The following is a 7465-nucleotide window of genomic DNA, read 5'->3' on the forward strand; positions in this document are numbered from 1 at the left end:
ATGATACAGCAGTTGATGCAATTTAGTGGTCATTCGAGTAAAGATCCAAATGCTCATCTTGGGGATTTGTTAGAGATTTGTGATACATTTAAATAGAATGGTGTTACTAAGGATGGCATTAAGCGTAGGTTATTTCCATTTTCCTTTAGAAATAAAGCCAAGAGTTGGTTAGCCTCAATGCCACCAGATTTCATCATTGCTTGGGATGATTTAGTGCAAAAATTCATGGCTAAATTTTTTTTCCTCTGACCAAGACGGCCAAGCTTTGAAATAAGATCACTACATTTACCTAGCATGACTCGGAGACCTTGTATGGGGCATGAGAAAGATACAAGGAGTTTCTAAGGTAGTGTCCACACCATGGCCTACCAAAATGGATGGAGATTTAGGTTTTTTATAATGGGTTAGTGCTTAACACTAAGACACTTTTAGATGCTACATCAGGAGGTGCTTTGATGAGTAGCTTATGAGCTTCTTGAAGATATGACGACTAATAATTATCTATGGTATAATGAGAGATAGCATCTGATGAGAGCTTAAGAGGTGTATAAAGTTAGTGAGCTTACAATGATTAGTGCTAAGGTAGATTCCCTAGCCAAATTTATAGTCTTTACATAGTAAGGTTACACCTTCAGAGTCGAGTCCTAGTCATTCTAAGTTACTCATGCCTATAGTTCCTTAGCTATGTGTGATGTATATGGGGTAAGACATTCAAGGGAGTCATGTCCAGGCACCCACTTAGAGAGTATCCATTATTTAGGATAGACCTCTGGGTAACCTAACAACCCCCATGTCCCTATGTATGGCCTAGGTTGGAGAAAATAACCTAGTTCAATCTATCCAATCTATACAAGTATTGCAGCAGCCTCAATACACTAGACCACCTCAGCCATTAGATCTTCAGCAGTCACCTTTTTAGTAGCAACCTTTACAACACTACATACCTATATATCCATCTATGCCCTCCAAAAAAGAAAACCCCAATCAAGGATCTCTTAGGTTCATTTATTAAAGCTCAGACCTTTTTAGAACACCATGTTTCAAAACCAGCCCACATCCATAATAAACTTAGAGACCAAGATTAGTTAGTTATTGACCCTCCTTAGTACTCGACCACTACGTACCTTACCCAATAACATAAAGGTCAACCCTAGGAGAAAGGGGAAAAAGCACTGCAAAGTAATCACACTTAAGAGTGGGAGGTAGATAGCTAGTGGCCAGGACTTGATTGGTTTTATAATGTGGTAAATAAGGAGTAGTATGATGATGAGACTAATAAAAACCTAGTTCATGATAAAGGGGAGAGTAAGAAGAAGAATAAGGGTATAGTACCTATTCCTACTTAATTACAACAGATACCATCACACAATGCTTTACCAAGTTCATCTATGCATGCTCCTCCTAAAATTGAGTCACCTAGACTTTACATTCCTTTCTTTCAGAGGTTTGAGAAGTAAAAGGAAAAAAAGCAATTCTCTAAATTTTTTGAGGTGTTTAAAAAGTTGTACATTAATATTACATTTATAGATGCACTTGAGCAGATGCCTACCTATGTAAAATTCATGAAAGACAATATCTATTGGAAGAAAAGATTAAAGGATTATGAGACAATTGCACTTACCAATGAGTGCACATCAGTGATTTAGAGAGGACTACTTATAAAGCTTAAAGATCCTAGTAGCTTTACCATTCTAGGTACTATAGGTAGCATGTCTTTTGACAGAGCCTTGTATGACCTAGTTGCTATCTTTAACCTAATGCCTTGGTCTATTTTTCAAAGATTAGGCATCGAAAAGCCTAAAGCCACCTTAATTACTCTATAATTGGCTAATAGGTCATTGAAATACCCTATAAAAGATTGTGGAAGAGATCTTGGTTAAGGCAGAGAAATTCATTTTACCTACTGACTTTATGATTCTAGTGATAGAGGTAGACCATGAGATCCCAATTATTTTAGGGAGAGCTTTTTTAGGCATTGCTAAAACTTTAATTGAAGTGTAAAAAAGAATTGACTATGTGAGTTCAAGATTAGAAGGTCACTTTTCATGTTTTTAAAGCTTTACCATTCCCTAATGATTTTGATAAGTGCTTGAGAGTAAAGGTAGTTAATGATGTGATTTATGATATTTTTCACCAAAAGCATCCTATCTCACATTTTGAGGAGTCGACTACAGTTGAAGAGGTAGAAGACATGGATTTGAGTGATTATGATAATGATATATTGATATTCTTTACTTTTTAATTTGCACCAACTTCTAGTGGCTAGCATTTAGTTGATCTTAACACTTTCCCATAATGATTAGACCTTCATATCTAAATTCATCAAATTATGAGACATTTCATTTTGATGATACTTATCAAAGTCCTGGGAATGATGGTCGAGTTGTTATTAATGGGATTTCATTTTTAGTTGATTTACTAGTCTTTGAGCAATTTCAATTTAGTCATATCTATCATAATCGTTCTAAGAAAAAGGATGTAGATATGTTACAAGAAGAATATGATATGGTTTATGTTGATAATAGATCAGTTGATTGGATGTCAAAACCAAAAGCAACTTTTTTTAGTCTTTCTAGGTGTGAGGTTGAGGGTTTTCTTAACAAGTTTATTGCTATTCCTACTTGCCCACATGATCCACCTTTAGACTATAGTTTTGATAATATGGTAAAGAGAGAGGTCTTGAAATGGTTGGATTCAGGAATTAAGTAGTGATTACTATGAACCTATAGCGTTGAGTTTGTTCTGATAGTTGAGCTTTCGACTTTAAATAAAGTACTTCTTGAGAGGCAACCTAAGCTTTACATTTTATACTTTGTTCATTTGCTTATTTTGTGATTTTCATGTTTTGCTTATCTTTTCTTGTACATATTGATGTAATTTTTTTTGTATAGTTGTTTCTTTATTTTGCAGGATGAATAAGAGCTTAAAAAGGAAGCATTAGTTTGGCTAAAGTTTAAATGGATGATTCAATCACCATGCCTCTATGATGATAAGGGAGTTTCCTTATTCCTATTTTTTGTGCTTTATTGTTTCATGCTTACACATTATGGACAATGTGTTGTTTAAGTTTAGGGGTATGGGAAAATTGCTCAAATTTTGAAAGTTTTTTTTTAATTTTTATTATTTTTGCCTTGAAATTGAGCTTAACTAGTGGTAGCTTAAATCATTATTATGCTTTCTTTGATTAGTTCTTCATGAAGCCAATGATTTGAGAATGAATATAGCTTTAGGAAAAGATTGAATGTCTAAAATATAAAATGATGCTTAGGTTTAGTGAATTCTTGAATATGGTATTCATTTCTGAGTAAAACTTTTAAACATTGAAATGCATTTTTTATCTAGTATTGATTATGTAAGCATGAGATTGTTTTTGCATAAGTCTTTAAAGTTATGCTTTAGGATTCTAAAATTTGTTTTGATTGCCTCTAGAGGTAAAATCTTAAAGGACACATGATTAGGGAAATGATATAGGCTATCTTTGGATCGTTCAAGCTTTGCAAGCCATCCTTGATACAATATTTCCATAGTCACCCTATTTGAGCCTTATGATGCCTTTTCTTTGTTTTGAAACCACATTATAAGCTTATAGCCTTATTTTGTATATTTTTTATTTTTTTAGTCCTTTGTCCTATCTGCATTAATCATTCATACACCATTTGTGAGCTATGCATTATTAGAGAATAAAGGTGAAGCTTGGAAAAAGAATGGGAAATAAAAAAAATCAAAAAATAAAGAAAAAAAGAAAAGAAAAAAAAATCAAGCTAGCTTGCAGAAGAAAAAAAGTAGTGAAAAAAAAAAAGAAAAAAAAACCACAAGAAAAAAATGAAATATCAAAAGCAATAAAGTGGTGAAAAACCAAAGAAAATAAGAAAAAAGAAAAAGAAAAATAGGCACAATCAAAATTTAAGGGGGTGATTCTTTAGTCAAGCTTACCTTTTTTACCTTGGAAGCTCAACTATGGATGATCCTAGACATGTGATCCATTGTTAGGGTACTTAAGCCTAAATAACTTTTATCATACCTTGATCCTAGCCTTACATTATAAACTTAATAAAGTCCTAAATGATCCTCAATCATGTGTTCATCTACATTAGTGGAGAAAAATGTGATAAGCAAACTTATGGAACATGAGCACGCTTTATTGATCACTATTATTAAAGTTTCATGTTTTGCATAATATTATTAGATTTCATGCAAGGATGCATGAGAGGTGCTGCCTGCTTTTGGAACCTTAATTAGGAATGTTCTCAACTTAGGTAGATTCTTGTGTAATAACACTCATTCATGATTTTATTTTAGTTATATTTACTGAACAATCCATAAGGCTATAGTGTTGAATGAGGCATTGAAAGTATATGATGATTCTTGCTCAATCTTGTTTTGCTTGAAGACAAGCAAAGCTTAAGTTTAAGGGTTTGATTACATTAAAATTTTGGTCTTTTCATGCTCATTTTGAGTGCAATTTAATTCATATTTTGGCTTGTTCCTTAGAATTTTTCGCAAAATTGCTCTTAAATGCACATTTTTCTCATGTGTAGGTAAATATGAAGAAAATGAGGAATTTTGGTCAATTTAGATACATTTTGGAGGATTTTTGGTATAAATTGTGAAAATGGCCCAAAACTAGTGTCATTAAGTTAGATTACTTTGAGGGAGTTTTCTTGAACCTTTTTTTCATGATTTCTTTTAGCATTATTTCTAGCATTTTTCTAATGATTTTATCGTTAATTTTGGTCATTAAATAATTGAATTTTTTTAGCAAAAAACAAAAAATAAAACATAAATGCATGCAAGAGGCTTAACAAGGAAAATATGGTGCATTAATGGCATAGAATGCAACCATCATTTGCATGAGAATTGGGCATCACATTTTGGCATTTGAAGAAAGACTTCAAAAGGTGATGATATGGCATATTCGACAACTTTCATTGGTCATAACTTGGGCTTTTTGGATGTTGAAAAATGCATGAAGAAGGCTTGGAATTGACGAATAACAAAAAATCCTACAAACAACCATGTACCAAATGTAGAAGAAATGAGGAATGAAGTCTCTAAAAGCTTACCTCATTGTAGATATTTTGGAGACATTTTTTGGGGCTTCATTCACCATTCACCTGTCTATAAATAGGAGTGGACCTAGCCATTTTAGGGAGACTTTAGCTTAGGATTTTATTTTTCTTATTCTTTAATTTATACACTTCCTTTTATTGCATTTTATTTTCTTAGCAACCAAACAGCCCTTGATCATCATGTTTTTCTATTGATTTTAATTGCACCTTTACATTTTCTCAAGTATTTTTCTATGTTCTTTATGGTTTTGGCAATGAAACTTACAAATTTTATTAATTTCTAGCTCAAATCTATTAATTTATTTTTCATTAATACTCAAATCTATTTTTGAATTTGTCAGTTCTGACTTACCTGCAATTTTTGATTGTCGTAACAGTTTTGGGGCACCACTAGACAATTTTGAAAAATAAAAGAAATGGAGTCACCACCAATCTTTTTTAGGCTAGACGTGATTGGCCACCTAAAAAATTTATCCTTTAATAAAACAATAAAGGTATATTTAAAGTTTAATTAACGATAGTTTTGGTCTATGAAAAACGAATTGGGTTCGGGAGTCGGTTACGCTAGGGAAGGATTAGACCCCCACGACGCCTGTTTAAAATGGTACCAATTAATTATGTGTTATCTTTTAATATTGACAAAAATGATCTTAATCCTTGTATTTTAAAAAATTAATTATTTCTAAAAATATATTTTTGATATATTTAATAAGCTTGAAAATAAATAAGAACCTTATATTGAAAATTTCCTAAAAATATTCCAATATGCTGGCAATATTAAAAGGAACCATCTCACCTAAGGAATTTTAAGAATCACTACTTAGAATTCCCGAAAATCTTATCCTCTGTGGTTCATATTTATTTCTAATAATATTTTTTCACACAAAATATTATTTTCTAAAAATTTTTTCTGAAACCAAGGAGAAATATTTGTCGAAAATTAATCTATATGCTCTAGTACGTTGACGGCATTTTAGATGAATTTTATTACCTAAAGATTTTTAAAGAATCACTATTCTGATTTCTTTACAATCTTATCCTTAGAGATTTTCTTTTGTTTTCAAAAACATTAAAAAATCATGTAATAATATACATATACATTTATTTCTAAAAACACTCTTTTATTAAGAAAAAAAAAGCTGTTCAGGTTAAAAAAAATAATTATAAAATGAAAATTGTCATATTAAAAAGAAACATATAAATATTCTAATACTTTGACAATTTTAGAACACTTTTCTCATCTAGAGAATTCTCAAAAATCACTACTTAGATTTTTTGGAGTCTTATCATAAAAAAATTTGATTAAAATATGTAATGCAAACAATAAAATAGAATATGCACACAAATATTATATTCATTTGAAATTACATTCACCAATTATCACTAAAATTTAAAAAGGATAAAGGAAATTATATGATATAATCATGCATACAAAAAAATATATTGATTAAGCCTTAATCATCCTCCTTATCTCCTAATTATCATTAATACTTTTGAAAGGAACAAAGTAAATAAAATTAATTGAAAAATTTCCTAGATACCTCGATACTTTGACAATATTTTAGAAAAATTTTCTCACTTAGGGATTTCTTAGGAACCTCTAATAGACTTCCTAAGAATCCCATCTTCGAAAAATTTTATTCATTTTGTTCTTTCCTACTTAGTTATATTTTTAAATCATATCAATTTCATTACCTAAAGAAATCAATATATATTATTAATAACATCTATCAAAATTTTAGAAAAAATACAAATGAAACTTTTTTATATTGAATATTTTCCTAAATACTCCATTACTTTGGTAGCATTTTTAGAAAAATATCCTCACCTAGACATTTTTAGAGAATCACTACTTGGACTTCTCTAAAATATCATCATTGGAAAATTTCATTCATATCATTATTATATGCACGAAAAATATATCAAACATGAATTTAAACACAAGATAAAAAATTAAAACAAGCATGAGAATCTAAACAACAAAGAAATTAACAGTGCATAAAATTAAACTTATTATTGAATTTAAACAATCATAAACAAATTGTATGAGTATAATTAAAATCAAATACACATAAAAATAAATTTATGAAAACAAACTTTGTAATTTTATACTTTTGTAAATTTTTATTTACCATAATGTTCTAATTAAAAATTTTCTACACTAGTATTCTTCTTATCTTATTGTTTATGTCAAAATCAAGAAAAAAGCAAACTCCAATTGTATTATGTATGGTCCTCATGTTTTAATTTTCCATGAATGTTTATACACTATATATTTTTTATACCAAAAAGGAAGCCATACTTTGTTAGCCTATGTGGTGCTATTGAAAACAACTCCAAGGTGTAAGGCCCCCTACATTTTACTTGTAATGTATGTTCATTCTATTTTTTTTCTT

The 7465-nt window shown here is 30.2% G+C and overlaps 1 non-coding gene across 1 annotated transcript; it reads right to left on the bottom strand.

The window, feature by feature from the left end:
* Positions 1 to 260: 260 nt before the first annotated feature.
* Positions 261 to 367, bottom strand: LOC149519271 (small nucleolar RNA R71). The gene has a single exon (XR_016341971.1). It is a non-coding gene; the product is annotated as a small nucleolar RNA R71 (small nucleolar RNA).
* Positions 368 to 7465: the final 7098 nt, after the last annotated feature.

The sequence above is a fragment of the Durio zibethinus genome, chromosome 4 (genome assembly GCF_047325235.1).
Source record: "Durio zibethinus cultivar Kanyao isolate XHJ-2024 chromosome 4, ASM4732523v1, whole genome shotgun sequence".
Classification (NCBI taxonomy): Eukaryota; Viridiplantae; Streptophyta; class Magnoliopsida; order Malvales; family Malvaceae; genus Durio; species Durio zibethinus.